The sequence below is a fragment of the Talpa occidentalis genome, unplaced genomic scaffold, assembly GCF_014898055.3.
Source record: "Talpa occidentalis isolate TD23 unplaced genomic scaffold, MPIMG_talOcc4v2.1 talOcc4.12, whole genome shotgun sequence".
In the NCBI taxonomy this organism is placed as follows: Eukaryota; Metazoa; Chordata; class Mammalia; order Eulipotyphla; family Talpidae; genus Talpa; species Talpa occidentalis.
Genome location: NW_023601212.1, coordinates 74,257,246 through 74,273,715, shown reverse-complemented (window position 1 = coordinate 74,273,715; position 16,470 = coordinate 74,257,246). Strand labels below are relative to the sequence as shown.

At 50.2% G+C, this 16,470-nt stretch overlaps 1 protein-coding gene across 1 annotated transcript in view; it reads right to left on the bottom strand.

Moving 5' to 3' along the window:
• The window catches only part of CALN1 (calneuron 1), a 394,265-nt gene extending 378,338 nt beyond the window's left edge, over window positions 1-15,927 (bottom strand). Inside the window, exon 1 of the mRNA XM_054693580.1 lies at window positions 15,676-15,927. The gene's annotated coding sequence lies outside the window, so the exon portion shown is untranslated. The remainder of the gene's footprint in view (window positions 1-15,675) is intronic.
• Window positions 15,928-16,470: the final 543 nt, after the last annotated feature.

The following is a 16,470-nucleotide window of genomic DNA, read 5'->3' as shown; positions in this document are numbered from 1 at the left end:
GTCTCTATAACCTTCATGGCTGGCACATAGTAACTGTTCAATTAATGTTGAAAGAAAGAAGTTCACTTGTAAGAAGGAGGACTTAGGAGCCAAATAAAGGGAGATTTCTTTTTGAGCTGGGAGTGACCTGGACAGGTCTTTAAGGGGTGGGAAGGAGCCAAGAAAAAGGGACAAGTTGAAAGTGGAGAGTGATGTGTGATCTTGCTCCCAGGAGAGGAGCAGAGAGAAAATATAGGAAGGGGGTGAATTGTCTTTAAAGAGGAGAGACGCCTCTTTTTCAGGCTCCTTGACTGGATTCCTCTCCTCTCTTACCCCTATAAATAGGTTTAATGCCTCATAATTCAGTCCTTAGTTTTCCCCATCCATGATCCATTCAGCTCCTGTTGCTCTCATTCTAGAGCTTTATAAACCATCTGCACCGAGGGCTCCCAAGGCTGTCTCCAGCCCCGACCCTGCTGAGAACCAGGATGGCCTACTCATCCTCTGGGCCGGGATGCTCCCCAGACATCTCAAAGATAATAGGCAATGACACCCCAAACCTCTGGTCTTCTCCCAAGCCTGGTCCACCCACAGTGATCCCATCAGAGGCCAAAGAAGCTTGAATCATCTTTGACTCATCTCTTTCTCTCACACAACTAACTAATCCATCAGCAAACCCCACTGCATCCATCCCAAAAAAAAAAGGGGGGGGGAAGTCCAGAATCCCCGCACTTCTCACACCTCCACTGCCACCCCTTTGTCCAGCCACCCTCTCACATCACCAGGATTTTGTATTTGCCTTCTGCTGGTCTTCCTGCTTCCAAGCTGCCCACATACAAGCTTTTCTCAACACAGCAGTCAGAAAGATCATTTTTATGTCTTTCCTCTGCTCAGAACCCAGCACTAATTTCCATCTCACTCAAGTGAAAGCCAAAGCTCACAATGCCTCCAAGAGTTTCCTTCCAAAGCCACCCTCTGCCTCCATCCGGTTTGGGATGCCACACCTCAGCCCAACCACTGCCTCTGCACTAAATCCTCCTTCTGCGCTCTATTTCTCTCCGTGACATGCTATTCGTAATTTATATTGACAATATACCTTCCTGTTGCTTATTTTTTTGACTTCTTTGCTGAATACAATTTCCACAAGAGCAGGGTTTCTCTCTGTTTTGCTCACTGCTGTATCCCCAAGTCTTGCACACAGCTTGTATGTGATTGATGCCCAGTATATAAGTGTCAAATTCCTTTTTCCCAAGCAAGTCTCTTTTAAAATTTTTCACTGATTCTTTCTCTTGTTCAGAATATAGTCCCCTCCTTTGCAGGCCCCCAAAGCTCCTTGTGATCTGACCGCTTCCCATTTCTCAGGTTTCCTCCGTCCCACATTGCCAATTGTAATATTGCTAGTTGGAATTACCCACCAGTCCCTAAAGTGGTTCTTCCACCTCTGGCCTTTGTGTGTACCATCTCCACTTCCAAGAATGCCCTTCCAAAGTCATTTCTTTGGGGACTCATTATGGGGTCACTCAATGAGTGACCTGAGCTCAAGAAACCTCGCTGAATCCAAGTTGGGGTAAACCCCAGCTCTATAGTTCACTGAGTTCTTGCCTCTCAAGTTTACCTGCTATTTACTCGTCTGTCACTTGACTTGAGAACAGAGGTGCTGTTGGTGCTACCAGTCCCCGTGCCAGGAGATCCTCAGAGAAGTTTAGGTAATAATGGTAATATTAGCTATCGTCATTAAATCAATGACTCTCCCCTGCAGGTACTAAGAGTCTACACACAGGTCAACTCATTGATTTTGATTGACATATTGGTAGACTTGTTCTGCATCTCCGAGTAGCAGTGGAAGTGCCTCTTTCCACCTACAGCTGCTTTCCCTTTTCACAGCCTCTCCTCTTCCAAGCTTGAGAAAGAGGGAGTAGCATGTGACGAGAGAAGGCAGAAGTCGCCTGGACACTCCTCAGCAATCAGAGCGGCTTCAAGGACACCGCTGGAGTCCACAGGCACCTGGGACGGGTCGTAGTGCAGGAGACATTTTTTATTACCATTTGGGTTTCTCCACAAAAAGATGTATTTTAGGCCAAATGTATTACAGTCACGGGGCTCTTTGATCTGTCTGGTTCAGCTGCATTTCTTAAGTAAACTGAGAAAGAAATGGTTCTGCTTAGTCATGAAAAATCACCTGTGTTGAAGGTTAAATGTCCGCAGACAATCATGCATTCATTCAGCAAACTTTGATGTAGTTCCCACACCACGCCAGGCCCCACACTGTCCGTAGAGAGAGGTGTAATGACATGGCAGAGGTGTCCCTGCCCTCGGAGAAGCCTCGAACCTCACATTTTAAATGGTTTTCTTAATTGAAGTCAGTGGCCTTCACCGAAAGGAAAGAGGGAAGATTTCTTTTGTTGTCAGCTGTGTACACGGACTTCTATTCCATTTAACCCCGACTTGACCACAGTACAAATGACACTGAGACTCAGTGAGGTTAGAACAGTGACCGAGCTCACACACAGGTCCTCGGTGGAGCTGAGATTCCTGGGAAGGCCTCTCCTGCCCTGAAAGCCACGCCTTCTCCACGCCACCACCTTGATAACGTTAGCACCCACCCAGGGTATTAAAATACACCCAGGAAACACAAAACTGTACAAACTTGTCAGGTCTAAATAAATTCCTTTGGGAACCACTCATGGCAGTCATCCACTAAATTAAAAAACAACACACACACAACGCAAACACACACACGCACATACACACACCATTAAGTTGCAAAGAAAATTTCATTCAAAGGAACAATCTACTTATTTACTCTTTGCTAATGGGCCCAGGCTAAGGACACAGGGCGTGACATCTACCCCAAGCCTCTCCCTGGACTGGGAGGGATTCTGTGAAGCTACAAAGGGGGTGCTGAGCTTGAGCAGTAATGCATGGGGGAGCAGACAGCCTACGGCCAAGACACTGAGGAGGTAGAGGAAGAAGACAGGAAGAGGTCCTGACGCTCTGAATAGCTCCCAGTGGGACCCTCCGTCCAGCCCAGGACGTCGCCCTGCTGACCACGGCCAAAGTCCTACTTACATCCTCAGCTCCAGGCGAGAGCCCGACCCTCAAGGAAGCCATTCACAGGCCGGCGGAAAGCAAAGCCAGGAGATAGACCAAACCCACGCCGCCTCCCACAGGCCTCCTCTCTTCATCCCGCTTCCTTGGTGGCTTTTTGTTTGCAGGAAACATCTCTCCCTGGTGTCTCCCTCAGAATCTTCAAACTGTTACACAAAACCACTGATGGGCAGGGTGATTAGGAATTCTGTCCAGCGCTCCATTTGTAGTCTCTGAGTAGTCTCTCCCAACCAGAGTGTTTCTGCCACAGCCAAGGGTTTTATTATTCTGAGAACAGGCATCACATCGCACCCACAAAGTCTGGGAGGCAGCTATGCAGACTTCCGCAACATTCACCCAGAGAAAGTTCTCATCCTTTGCTGGGGGCTGGAAAGGATGGAACTGTGACACCATAACCACTGCTCACGTGAACAGTCGGGGCTCTGTAGGCAATCACTTTGGGGGAGAATCCTCACATCCGTGAGCTGTGTTTTGGCTCAGAGCCCTCCCAAGACTTGAGAAGTGATGGTAATCATCCAGAGTGTTCTAAAGCCCCTGGAAAAAAATCAGTGAAAGTGCTGCTCTCCTCCCAAGGCGCTCGCCCCGAGGAGAGGGGGTGTAAGCCCTCCGAAGCCCCTCTCCACGCACATGGACCCCATACTCTGGGCTCCAGGAGACTGTTAGTCAGGACGATGCAAATGGCTCCCTCTGCCAGGGCTGGGGTGTCAGGGACATCTGTGAAGTCCTGTCAAGCTGATTGAAAGCAAACCTTTCCTTCGGGTATAACTCGAGAAGAGCATTTCACCCAGAAGGAAGCTGTGGGGGCGAAAACAAATCAATGAAGGATTTGCAGATAGACATTCTCTGGGCCGGAGTACAATTTACAAAATGCAATGTAAAAGAAGATAAATCTCCTCCCTCTCTCTGCCAGGCTAGAGCAGATTCCTGAATAAAAACAACTCTCTTTGCAACAGAACCTCAGACTGGCTGGAAGTGAGTTTCCTCAAAAGGCACGGGGAAAAGGTGGTGAATTCCTGAAATCCTACAGCAGGCATTTTCATCCACAGCAGCAAAGTACAGGGGAAGGGAAGCTGGAGGGCAGGAGGCAGCACGGTGTTCCTGCCGGGACAATTTACCGAGAGAAAGTTGGATGGAATGAGTTTTCCAATAACATATGGGAGAAACCTCACAGCCATCCTCAGCCCTGCCGAGAGGCAGGTCACTGATTTAAGAAGCAAGTCAAGTCAGGGTTCTGCCCTTTCATTATAACCTGAGGGAACAGACCCAGCCAGGAGGAAAAGGTTTTGTCAGCTCTCAAGCTTGAAGAAACATGTTCCCAGCCAGGTGAAGCCAGGGCCAAACAAATACATGGGGCGCTACCTCCAGACCCCCTGACCCCTCCCCTTCCTCTGGACCCCCTGACAACTTGATCTGTCTCAACTAAACACAAGCTGGGAAACTGGAGAGGAGGCAAAGGGGAAGAGAGGGGAAGAGAGGGGGGCCAGGCAGCGTCCATGCAGTCAATGATATTATTGATTTAGAGCCACACAAGCCCCAGAGTGCCATCAACAAGGATCATACCTCCTGCTGAGCTCGGGGGAAATTCTCCAAGATCCATGGCTGGGAGTTAAGGAGAATCTCTAAGCCATCAGGAAGGAACGGAGCACTGCAGCTCCTCAGAATGATGGACCAGGGCGAGCTTTAATTAACAGGGTCTGATGCCTCTTCTTTTTTGGTAACTGAGCAGATTTAAAGGGCTAGAGTCCCAATTTGGAGGGTGCCGGTGCTGCTCCTGCTGCTGCTGCTGCTACTGCTGCTGCTGCTGCTGCTGCTGCTCCAGTCACTGCTCTGGCGGCTGTAAAAGCTTCCTGCAGACCTTTCCCTTTGATGAGGAAGCAGAGCTATGAAAGTGGGAAAGTGCAGCCAGAAGCACGGGGGTCGTGGGCTGCCTGGTTTCAATCAGAAAGCTAGGGCCATAGACCTAGGCACTGCCCATCTGAGGAGTGCATGCTGCCTCCCAGCCCAGGAGGAAAATGCGGGCTCCTGTGTGCAGGTGGCATGCAGGACACCCTCTCTAGATGTAAGGATAGATAGTGTCCAAGCCAAGTTTCTGCTGTGTGCTCCTGTCCTGAGATCACTGCTGGGTGATAGCCACCTAGTAAGCTGTACAAATACATACACCTGCCCATGCACACACACCTGTCCATGGACACACACCTGCCCATGCGCACACACCTTTCCATGCACACACACACCTGTCCATGCACACACCCCTGCCCATGCATGCACACCTTCCCATACACAAATACCTTCCACACACACACACACACACACACACACACACACCTGCCCAGGCACACACACCTGTCCATGAATACACATCTGTCCATGCACACACACATTTCCATGCATACACACATTGCCTCTACATAGATACACAGGTCTGTCATGCACACCTGTCTGCCCATACATTCCTGAGCAGGCATATACATGCCCACTTTGCAGACACCAGCCACTAAGTCACACGGCCTACAGACATGCCCCATCCATACATCTGTATTTTACAGGTAGATCACCAAGAAAAATAGTTGAGTCACAGAACATGGCCAAGAGAGAGCCTGGGGTAAGATGGAAGAGGTACAAGAAGAGCACACCCATTGGGGAGTTCCTTGACTCTCTGGTTGCCTTTCTGAGAGCAGGAACCTATACCAGGGAGGGCTTTAATTCAAGACCATCACTCCCGAAGACCCCCAGACCACACAGCCTCTTTCCAGCTGCTTCTGCCTAAGCAGTTGCTCATCTGTCTGTGCAGCCTCTCCTTGGGCAACACCTCAGCATGTGCCGGCAAACACACAATGGAGTGGATTTTTCGATGACACTTCTTCAGCCAATACAATAGCACCTCATTTGATATTTTTAATACCACTTCCCCTAGTAAGCACAGGAAATAAATCCAACCAACTGGCATCACCAGACTCAGGGTTCACCTTGGAGCCAGTGCCAAGAGGTATCCAAAAGGGAGCTGGGTTGCGACTTGAGGGTGAACCTTAGATCCTGCCCAGCTCTGTTAAAAGCACGTGTGTGACCCCATCCCCTCTGGATCTGGATTGTCTCATCGGCAAAATGGCCGTTGAACTAAGCCAGCAATGCTCTTAACAGAGGGGGGAAGCAAGGAGGGAGATACATGGACTTTTAGAAAGCACTTTCCATCATCCGAATACCAAGCTCGACCACACCTTCTTGGCTGATGGGGAGGGCACACTGCAGAGGACACCAAGTAAAAATTCTTGAGAAATATTGTGCAGGATCATCTCCAAGGGCCTTAGAGGCAATGAGGGATGGAGTGGGATGGACACACTCTCCCCACCACCAAGAGATGGAGCCACATGCAGCCAGCTCAAGCTGGCAAAGATCAGAAAGAGATGGCCCTTTGGATTCTGCCTGGGGCTTAGGCAGTCCCTGATGACTACCGCCACACCCCTGCTCTCCCGGCTCATCTCCTGTGTCCACTCTCCTCCTGCCCTGCATTCTTTTCCCACCTCACACTGGAAATGAAAACCTCTCATCAAAGACTCTGCTATCTCCCAGTTAGGCCTCAGTTCAATGTAATTTCTTGTTCATCACCCGGAGAGATTTGCATGTGGCATCTTCCCTGGCCTTTAAAGAAAGTGAACAATGAGATGGGGATGGGGCAGGAAGTGGGAGGCATGTGTCTGGCATGAAGGGTACTCCCACACACTCAACTCCAGACCTCCCGGGCACCTCATGGCATCTCTAGGCAGGTGGACTTGGAGGCTAGTAGAAGTTGGCATTACAGAGATGCCCTGGAAGAGCCACTTGACAAGATGATATCTGCAGGGGGATCCACGCACTGCTCCAGATGACACGCCCCCCAGATCCTCAGTGTCTCTTACTCAGTTTTTGTTAATAAAATCAAGCCCCACGTATTTTGCATCAAAACAAAGAGAATGCTCCCACAAGGGAGGAACAGTGGTCTCAACTCTTGGAACACTCTCCCCACCTGCCACCACAATGGCCTCGTAGGCCTCCATGCTTTGAAATGCTTTCACATTCAGGTCTCCCCTCGCATCTTTCCACAGATCCTCAGAACAAAGGGTTGGGAGCCCAGAGGGTCACAGGAAGCTGCGCGGCCTGGGCAGAGGCCATGGCTTTCTCAGCTCCACGTGGCCCCCAGCTGGCCCTTAGGAGGGGAGGTCATCGGACACCAGGAAGAGTGCCCCCGACAATCCCAGCCCCTTGAGGTCCAAACTGAAGAGACTAGGACCCCAGGAGAAGCAGATAACCTTCCCCTCCTGCCTAAGGCCCCAAGTCTGTACCCTTTTGGCCCAAATGATGACCTATCTCTTCTCCCATGATTGACAAATGGAAATTCCCTCCTGCAGGAGCTTAACTTTATCAAACTTTTACAAGATAAGCTTATCAAAATACAGTATAGGAAGCCTACTCTCTAGCCAGGATGGTCATGATTTTGTGGAACCCAGAGGTTGTCCTATTGCAGGGAAAAATGGAGTGGGTCAGGTTTGCCTCGCCACCAGCCTCTGCAGCCATGATCTATGGCCTTGTGTTGCTCCCAGCTTGCACTGCCCACACGAGATATTATGCTGGTGCAAAAACACCTAGAAGCAGGAGCATAGGGCACACAGACTTTGATTATGGACACTTGGGCTGAGAAGCCACAGGGCACAGGGCAGCGTACATATGTAAATACAGACACATGAGTGGAGGAGCAGGGATAAAGGGGAGATTCCCAGGGACTAGAGGGCTCAGTTGCTACCTGCTGTCTCCTTGCCTGCTGCTCTGCCTCTGAGTCCAGTCCCCTGATTCAGCATTAAAGGTATGAAGACTTTGAAATTCTCTTTTTTTTTTCTTTTGCCCAAATCCACAATGAACCTGCCCCATCTGGGGTGGTTGCAAAACACCCATCCTCAAATCTGTTTTTGTGACTCTGGTTATTCACTAAAGCCACTCATCTCAAGCCACCCACAGACACCCTGCCATGCTGGGGCTGGGTTCTCCAGAGCACTTCTCCCAGGTACCCCCTGCCCACTGGCTTCCTGTTTGTTCAGGCCCAGGAGGATTCCTGGAGATGGGAAGACCAGGCAGGACAAAGCACGGAAGGCTGACTAAGATTAGCCTCATTGCACTGCCTCCAACATTCAGCACCTGCTTGCCCATCTTTCTGAGGTTCCTGCAGCAGCTGGGTCACCAGCCCTGCCACACCCCACACCCTCATGTCCCCTGAGCCATGCTGGTCCTGCTGTGGTTAACACTACTCTTGGGTCTTGGCCTCATAGGCTCCTTCTATATCAGGTAGCCAGCCTTTTTCTCTTCTGTCCCTGAGCCCTGGGGGACGGTAGCTCTTCCTGCAATGATTAATTCTTGGGTGATTTCAGCCTTCCAGTTCCTGTGTAACTAATCCTCTGTATTAAATGCCATCTGTTTGAAACATCTTAGTGTGGTTTTGTTTTCCTTACTGGACAAGCATATTCCTTGGCGATCCCAAATTGGCGTGTTCTGATAGCCATGATCAAGTCATAATCCAAACATTCTGGCACCATTTATGCCTTCTGGACTATTGATGTTAACACTTGCGGACAAAACGAAATGATGAGACAGAGTAAAGTTTGAGGATGGTTCCTGAGGTTGGAGCCCTTGGCATAACCTTATATTACCTATTTGTCATTTATTGCAACAAATTTTCAGATATCAAAAAGAAAAGGCACTCCTGTTCTAATTTTAGATATGAATTCAAAACAAAGCGATCTTAAGGGGCAATTTAGGAAGTCAACCTTGGGAGAACTGTGCTGAACGCCAGCCTGGCAGGGGAGAACTCTGAGAACAGAACACATCATCACCTACTGATTCTTTAGCTGTGTTAGGTAAATATTAGTGTGTTTCACTAACATTTTGGAACTTGGACAGCGCAGGCTATCAGGGTATCGGAGGGCCTTAATTCATGTCTCATGCTTCCCCCCTTGGGGGTCTGTGTTTCTAGAAAAGTCACCCTGAAAACGAAGGACCTCTGGGCAGAGCCTAGGCCTGCATATTCAAGTGTGTTCTCCATGGTGTGTTGCCCACAGTGAGACCTGAGAGCAAACCCTGTCTAGGTGGGCTGCAAGGTGGCCATGCAAGGTGATGAAATTTCTGAGCAGAGGTCAGAACCTGCCCTTGAGCCCATGTGGAGGTACAGACCAGCGATGAGCAAGCCCTCCTCCTTGGGGAGGACTGTCCAGAAGGAGGGCAGCAGGAAGGCAAAAGCACAGAGAGCAACACAATTTGTTCTATGTTCTATGGGCAGGAGTAAAAACGTCCTGCAGTCCCTCACATCATGTTGACCTCTGGCCACTCTTCCAGAACACCATGCTGAGTACCATCCAGCGAGAGCTGCTGAGAGATATGTTGCTGTGCAATCCCCCTCCATTCCCACTGTGCTGGCTTCCCTGAAGCCTGCTTATCTCTCATCTGGTCTCCTAAAAAAAAATTTCTAAATGAATCCCTCTACCTTGCTCCATTCACAAATAGTGTCAGGTGTCTTTCAACTGGAGATATGGTGGCAAACAAGGGAGATGAAGCCCAACCCCCATGGAGCTCGGGAGATGCAGAAAGACAAACATCAAACAATTGCACAAGAGAACAAGGGTGAAGAACAAGAGACGCACAGTGCTACCTACTACTTTGCAGGACTGACATACTCTACAGGACCTGGAAGGTCAGTAGGTATGATGGGAGTGGAAGAAAAGTCAGCATTGATCATGGGGAGAGACTCATGGTCAGATGGAGAGGCAAGAGGGGGGCGCTCATGAAGCTTGTGGACTTCATGATGAGGAGACGAAGCTGGACTGTGACATGTAAAATGCACCTTTATAAAAGACCCTTCACCTATATGGGATTGCTAAGGGATTTAGTATACAATCCAAGTAAGCAATGGAGGAAACTGAACTGAAACTAGCTCGATCTTCCTAAAACACAAATTATTTGTTACCCACAGTGTCTGGGGTAAAAATCAAACTTCTTAGCCTACCTAAAGGGCTATTTGTCAATTACTGGTGCCAAGACATCTTTTGTCTCATCTCCTTCTAGGTCCCCTCCTCATACACATCAGCTATGGCCACATGAATCCACTGGCAACACCCAGAAAAGACCAGCTTTACACATCTCTGAGCCTTAGCAGATGCTGTTCCTCCAGCCTAGGCTGTCTTCCCTTGCTGTCCCAGTCGAATCCTACCTATCCGTCACAGCCCTACTCAGACATCATAGGTCTGGGTAACCAAGAACCACCTGTCCTCCTTCCCCCATGCAGAGAGGGGTGCCTACCTCCTCTCTAGCAACCATGCACTGCATAGCATTTTCCTCCCACAAGACTGTTGCCCATTTTATAAGGGTAGTTGATGGGTGCCCTCCACCTCCCTATTTTAGTATCTGGAATAGGTGATCCCATAAGTTCTGGTTAAAATGAACTAGATGATATATTTCCATACTAATATGATAAGTAAGCTTAGCTCCCTGCAAAATTTGTAAAACTCAGACCTGTAAAGTTCTAATAAATGCAAACAATCTGTAACCACTAATGGCCTATAGTCCAGGGACAGTCTGCTCAATAAGTAAATAGTTGTCTCCTTTGTTAGAATAATATGCAAGTAATGATTTATTAACAATCTCATTGTCCTCACATTCATCAAATCTTCTCACGTTATTTTACTATGTCCTGGCCCACAGAGGAAGGCAAACCCAACCCAGATGCAAATGCAATAGGCCCCCTGTTGGAGACTGCTGCTCTGGTCTTGGCCTGGACTTGCTAAATCAAAGGAAATGCACAGGGCCCCACTTTAATGAAGAAGTCTTCCAGCCACGCCGTCCCCGTGTATGGAATGTGGGTTCACTAGATCTCAAGCCACCAGCCTATGAAAGCACCAAAGTCAAAGCATCCACTTAAGCCTTCTCCCACAGAGATAAGAAAAGATGCCCATCTCATTCTGAAGGTGTGAACATCTCTGTACTTACTGCCTTTGTGACGGTCTGGGAATCAACTGCTAAAATGAAAGGTGTTGATCAAAGTCTCCCCTTGAGTCCCAGAGAGGACTACTTGTCAGCTCTATGCCCTCTTCTCTTACCAGTTCCGGGTCTACCTCCACAACCATATTCACCTGGTGGGTGATGCTCTGGTACAGGTGTTGCTCGCTCCTCCCTCAGTGCAGGATGAAGTGCTTGGCCTTCCTGAACCCACAGAACCAGGGTTCTGCCCCCTGACCCTGAAGTTCAAAGTCAGAGGATCTGCAAATAACAGAACAGCACCCCGTTTTGCTCTTTTCAACCATCCCAGTTTCTTCTCTCTCCTTCCTTCTCTCTCTATCATTTCCTAGACCGAGAGGGTGGCGCGGCAGTGCCTCCAGTGCCTCGGGAGAGCTTGAGAGAGCTTCCCAGACCCAAAGCATAACAGGTAACTTGAAGGATAAAAATTGTCATTCGTGAAGTCTGTTCCCAGAGTGTGGGCAGCTCTGGGTGTTGGGTACCCCTCTATGCCCAGGTGCGGCCTGGGCTCACATTGGATTCCCGGGCTGCTCCCTGGCTAACGCAGCAGGAGTAGCAGCAGAGGCAGAGCGGCATCCCCAGGTGTTTCCTGGAGGTGGTGAGCACCTCACACACAGCTTGATGGATAGCCTCGCCTGCTCTGTGCACCTGACCTTGGGCAGCAGCACAGCTGGCCGCTGCATCGAGCCTCTCTCGGAGTAGAGCAGCCCCAGCAGGGCGCTCTGGATAATGCATATTGTAAGCAAGCGGCAGTGTCATTTCCCTAAATCATGCCACTGTCACTTGGGAAGGCCATCTAGCCGCGCTCAAAGACCCAACTTCCCCTCCCTATCACATAGCTGGAGGGATACCAAACTCAACAATAAAACCATTGTCTTCCCAGAAAACAAATCAGATCAGCCTGTGTGTGCAGATACAAGCAGAGGCTGGGAGAGAAGCACAGTGATGCGTATAGCTCAGCTCCACACACAGAAAAGCTACTGCGGAGAGAGGCCTACAGTCTAGTGTGAGGTTCTGGAAAAATTCCAGAGTTGGGCAAAGGGCAGCCCACTTGGGAGCTGAGCAGCCTCTGGCCAGCCCTGCAAGCAGATTCCCTGCCAGCTGAGAGATGGGAACCACGCAGAGGGGGCTTGAGTGGGGAGCAGGCAGCCATCTGCCCGGATGTCCAAAGCACCCAGTCCCTTCCAGGAGCCAAAAGACCCCATGTCTTTCCCTCCAGGCAGCCACTGTCACAGCCCACTCTGAGGCTGGACTGGATTTGTGCTTTCTGCTGGCCGGAATCCTTATTCATGTCACACAACTAATACAAGTTCATCATAGAAAGGTAGAAAGCACAGGAGGTAGTCTCCCCAAACGTCGCCACACCGGGGTCACCATTGTTTATGTTTACTTCCACTCATAGCAACCTGGCAATAACTCCCCTCCCCACCACCACACCTCACACAGCCTGCACCCTCCTGGAGGGGACTGAGCCCTGCGCCTTTCCTGGAGGCCCAGCCTACCAGCATCTTGCCTGCAGAGCTGGCTGGGCAGAGCCTGTGGCACAGGGGCTCACGACTGCTTGGGCAGCCCGTCCTTGGAGGCTGAGCCCCGATCCCTTCGTCTGCCTTCACAAGTTCAAAATCTAGCAGGTTTTCAGGTCGATCCTGGAGCCAACTACCATTCCTTTCAGGGCCTCCAAGAACCCAGGGACAACTCAGAGGGCAGCGAGGAAGAATACTGTAAGATAAGAGAGGGGGATCACTGTAAGGGAAAATCAGGGATGTTGCTGAATCTGAACTGGCCGGGAACAGGAGTCCCTGCCTCATTGTTGGTGACAGCAAACTGCCCCAAGCCCCTAGCACACCAGGGCAGCTTGTACAGAAGGGGTAAATACTCATATGATTCCCCTTTCACCCAAGAGAGAGATAGTGGGAACTGGAAATGGAACAGGACCAAAGTAGAGAGCACCAGGGATGCCCGTATTCTGCTGTGTCTTTGTAAGCCATGAGTAGGGACGTGTCTCTTTACTGGGCCCTGTATCATAGGACTCAGGGCCACACACAGCTAAAAGCCAGAACCAAATAGGACACTTTACAAAATAATAAAAGCACCATTTCAACTTTGTATACTACCAACCACTGGCCCAAATAGATCCCAGATCCCCTCAGGAGCGAGAGAAGGAGAGGAGTCCTTCCCTTCAATTCATGTTACAGAGATGGCCATAGGGCAGTGTTAGGCGCCTCCACCCCAAGGCCGGCCCCTGGCTAGCCCACCCCTTCCTGCTCATCCCACATATTCCTGGCTTCTTTTTCTTGCCCTCTGCTCCACGTGGCCAAGTTCCCACCAAGCCCTGCAGCTAAGGCTTTGTAAGCCTTCCAAAGCCCCCTGGGATTGTTGGTTGAACTTAGAAGAGCAAAGTCTCCAATTGAAGCTGCCGCAGGTAACAGCACCGCTCCAGCAGAGCTAGGACACTACCCCAGGCCCTTCCTCAGTCACAGGAGGAACGAGCAGCACTAGGAGCACTTATGGGTTCCACTTAGATCCCTAACTTCTAATCCTTGAAGTAGATACCATCACAGAGCAAAGGTGCTGAAGGCAGAAACTGCCAATGTCCTATTTCCCAACTGGGGCTCGTGCTCCTAGGCAGAAATCAGGAGTGACATCACCTATTTAACCCCCAGTGTTTCTGGGAACCTCCGATGGGTCCACATCTGCACAGTTGCAGAATATCCATAGGTGCTTTGGTCCAACTAACACCCCACGGTCAAGCGGTCAAGGTGATCAAACCCAGGTACCCTACACAAAGCTCACCAGGGTGAGGGGTGCGTCTCAGAGGCTTCTCTCTGGTTTCTCCAAAGCCTGGCCGACACAGAGGATCCGGGGTCCAGAGTGTAGATGAACATGCTCCTGGAAACTTCTGTTTGCTTTTCATGGCTCTACTCAGACATCACCTCATCTAGAAAGTCTTCCTTTACAAACAAGGTTAGGCTCCTGTTCTCTGGGCTCTCAAAGCCTCATGCACTTGGCATCTTGATTTGTCGCACCATATTGTAAATTCCTGGCAGCCTCTTAGCTCCCAAACACACACCAGACTGTGTGCTTGTAAGTCTAGGGATTGCGTCTTACTATAGAGGTGATAGCAATGACCTCTGCATCTGCCAATGGTCTAGGAGCTCTCAGACCTAAACTTGAGTTTTATGACCTAACCTGTGTCTATTTGGACCAAGATTAACATTTTTCCATTCCTGATTGCTGCAGTCAAGGGACTTCAGAAGTGGGAATTGGAAACAGAGCTCTCCAAGGCCGAACTAATAGAAGAGAGTTTTGTAATGTCACAGTCAAGGTTGGGAAAGAGACAGACACTCAACCAGCATAATAAAGTCCAAAATTATGCTAGCAGGAAGACATGAATCTTGTATGTAGATCATTGAAGTCTGTGGGCAGCAGATTAACACTTGCGGTATAATTTGATTTATTGTTTAAAATGGTTTGGGATGATCGTGGTCGAACAGAAAGAAAAAGCAAGCTTCTGCCGCAGACCCCACCCCCTTCTCTGACTTCCAGGCTTCAAGTTTCCTCTCCCTCTCAGCAGCAGTAAAATGAGTCTAATACCTAGGAGGACCTGAGACACCCCCACCAATTTAATAACCCCAGACTGGCCAAGAAGGTAAATTAAGTGAGGATAAGAAAATCCCACTTGGGGGGCCTCCCTGGTGGTGCAGGGGGTTGAGGGCAGCGCTGTGAGGTTGTCCGCAGCCTCTGCGGTGCAGGTTCAATCCCCGGCAGGCCGGGGAGATGCCCACGGGGTGCAGCAGACCTCTCCTGTCTCTTAAAAAGAAAAAAGAAAAGAAAATCCCACTTGGGTGAGAGAGGTGATCGACCAAGAGGACATTCTAGTGGGGACATCCACCTGAAAGGCCTGGGCAGGGAGGCCACACGATGTGATGCAAGGGCTTGAGAGAATTAGTTTGAAGCCAACGTGCCCACCCCTTGGCCCACTGCCACCTCAGTTCCATATAGTTTTGACTCTGTCTCCAGTGTCTGAACTGAAGAATAGGCTGAACTTTCCTTAAGGGTGTATGAATGTGTGGGTGTGAACAGGCACCTGCCTGGCAAAGTAAGAGAAGAGAGTAGCCCTCCTTCCCTAGGTCAATAGCAGGCACTCGAGACACCCATCAGGTCACTGATGTGGAGGTGAGAGAAACCCTGGAGGAGGCACCCAGCCAGGAGGGGCCCACAGCCTAGTGTATGGGGGGAACTAAGTCGTCATTAGGTATTTACAATATAATATAGAAAAGGCTACATAGGAAGTGTAGGATGCTTTGAGGACCCGGAGAAAGGACAACTTAGGGCTTAAGAAGGCTTCCTGGAAGAGGTGATATCACGTTGTGCTCTGAATATGAAGGCAAATTTAACCAGAAGCTGCCCTTCAAATATACCCTCACCCCTGCCCCAGACAATAGCCACATGTTCTCATGTGGGTCTGAAGTAAAGAGACCAGCACAGGGTCACACCTTCCGCGGATGTGTTAGTCTCTTCCCCTTGTGAGTCCCGGCAGCTCACAGCCCTCTCCCTTACCTTTGTTCCTAGAGTCCAAAGTACTTTCTCAGGAGCTGCCACAGGGTTCCAATCAGGCTAGCTGGGCAGAGAAGCTGGATTTGCAGTGACAGCACAGCCAGGGGGCCCCACTCCAGAACGGAACCCGGCCTGGCCCCTGGAACCCTGTAAGGTCTTGCCAGACCCTGACTAGGCCGCCTGCTCAGACTGCAAGACGGAGAAGTGTGCTGGGAGCTTCTTGGAGCCAGGCCAGTTCTCTCTGGCCAGGCAGGCAGGTGGAGGAGGAGCTGGGGAGAGCCTTGTAAAACCTCCAGAGGATCAGATTAACTCTCAAGCAGCCCTCAGAACCAGCTGGCTGACCGCCTCCTGGAGGCCCCTGCACAGCCCACCCCCCTCAGGCGGGTGGGGGCGCCTCCGCTCGCTCTGGCTGTGGATGTGCTCCTGGTTAACTGGGACTGGCTGCTTAAATCTGAGCGGGACTTCCTGCGCCGCCCCCTCCAGCGACACCCCAAGACAGAATCCTCAGCTATGGGGCTGGCGGTTAACTCTCTTTAGTAAGTTATTTTTTCAATTTTTTTTTATGCAAGTAAAATCCACGTAACATAAAATGAACCATTTTAAAGTGAACAGTTCAGTGGCAGCCTCCACCTCCATCATCACCACCAGAGGAAACCCTATCATGGCTCAGCGTGCCTTTCTACCCCTCCTCTGGCCCCTGACAGCTACCGTCTGTGTTCTAGCTCCAACGACTCTTCTGTTCTGAGTCTTTCCTATAAACGGGGTCCTCTATTAAGTGACATTACCCGTCCGGCCTCT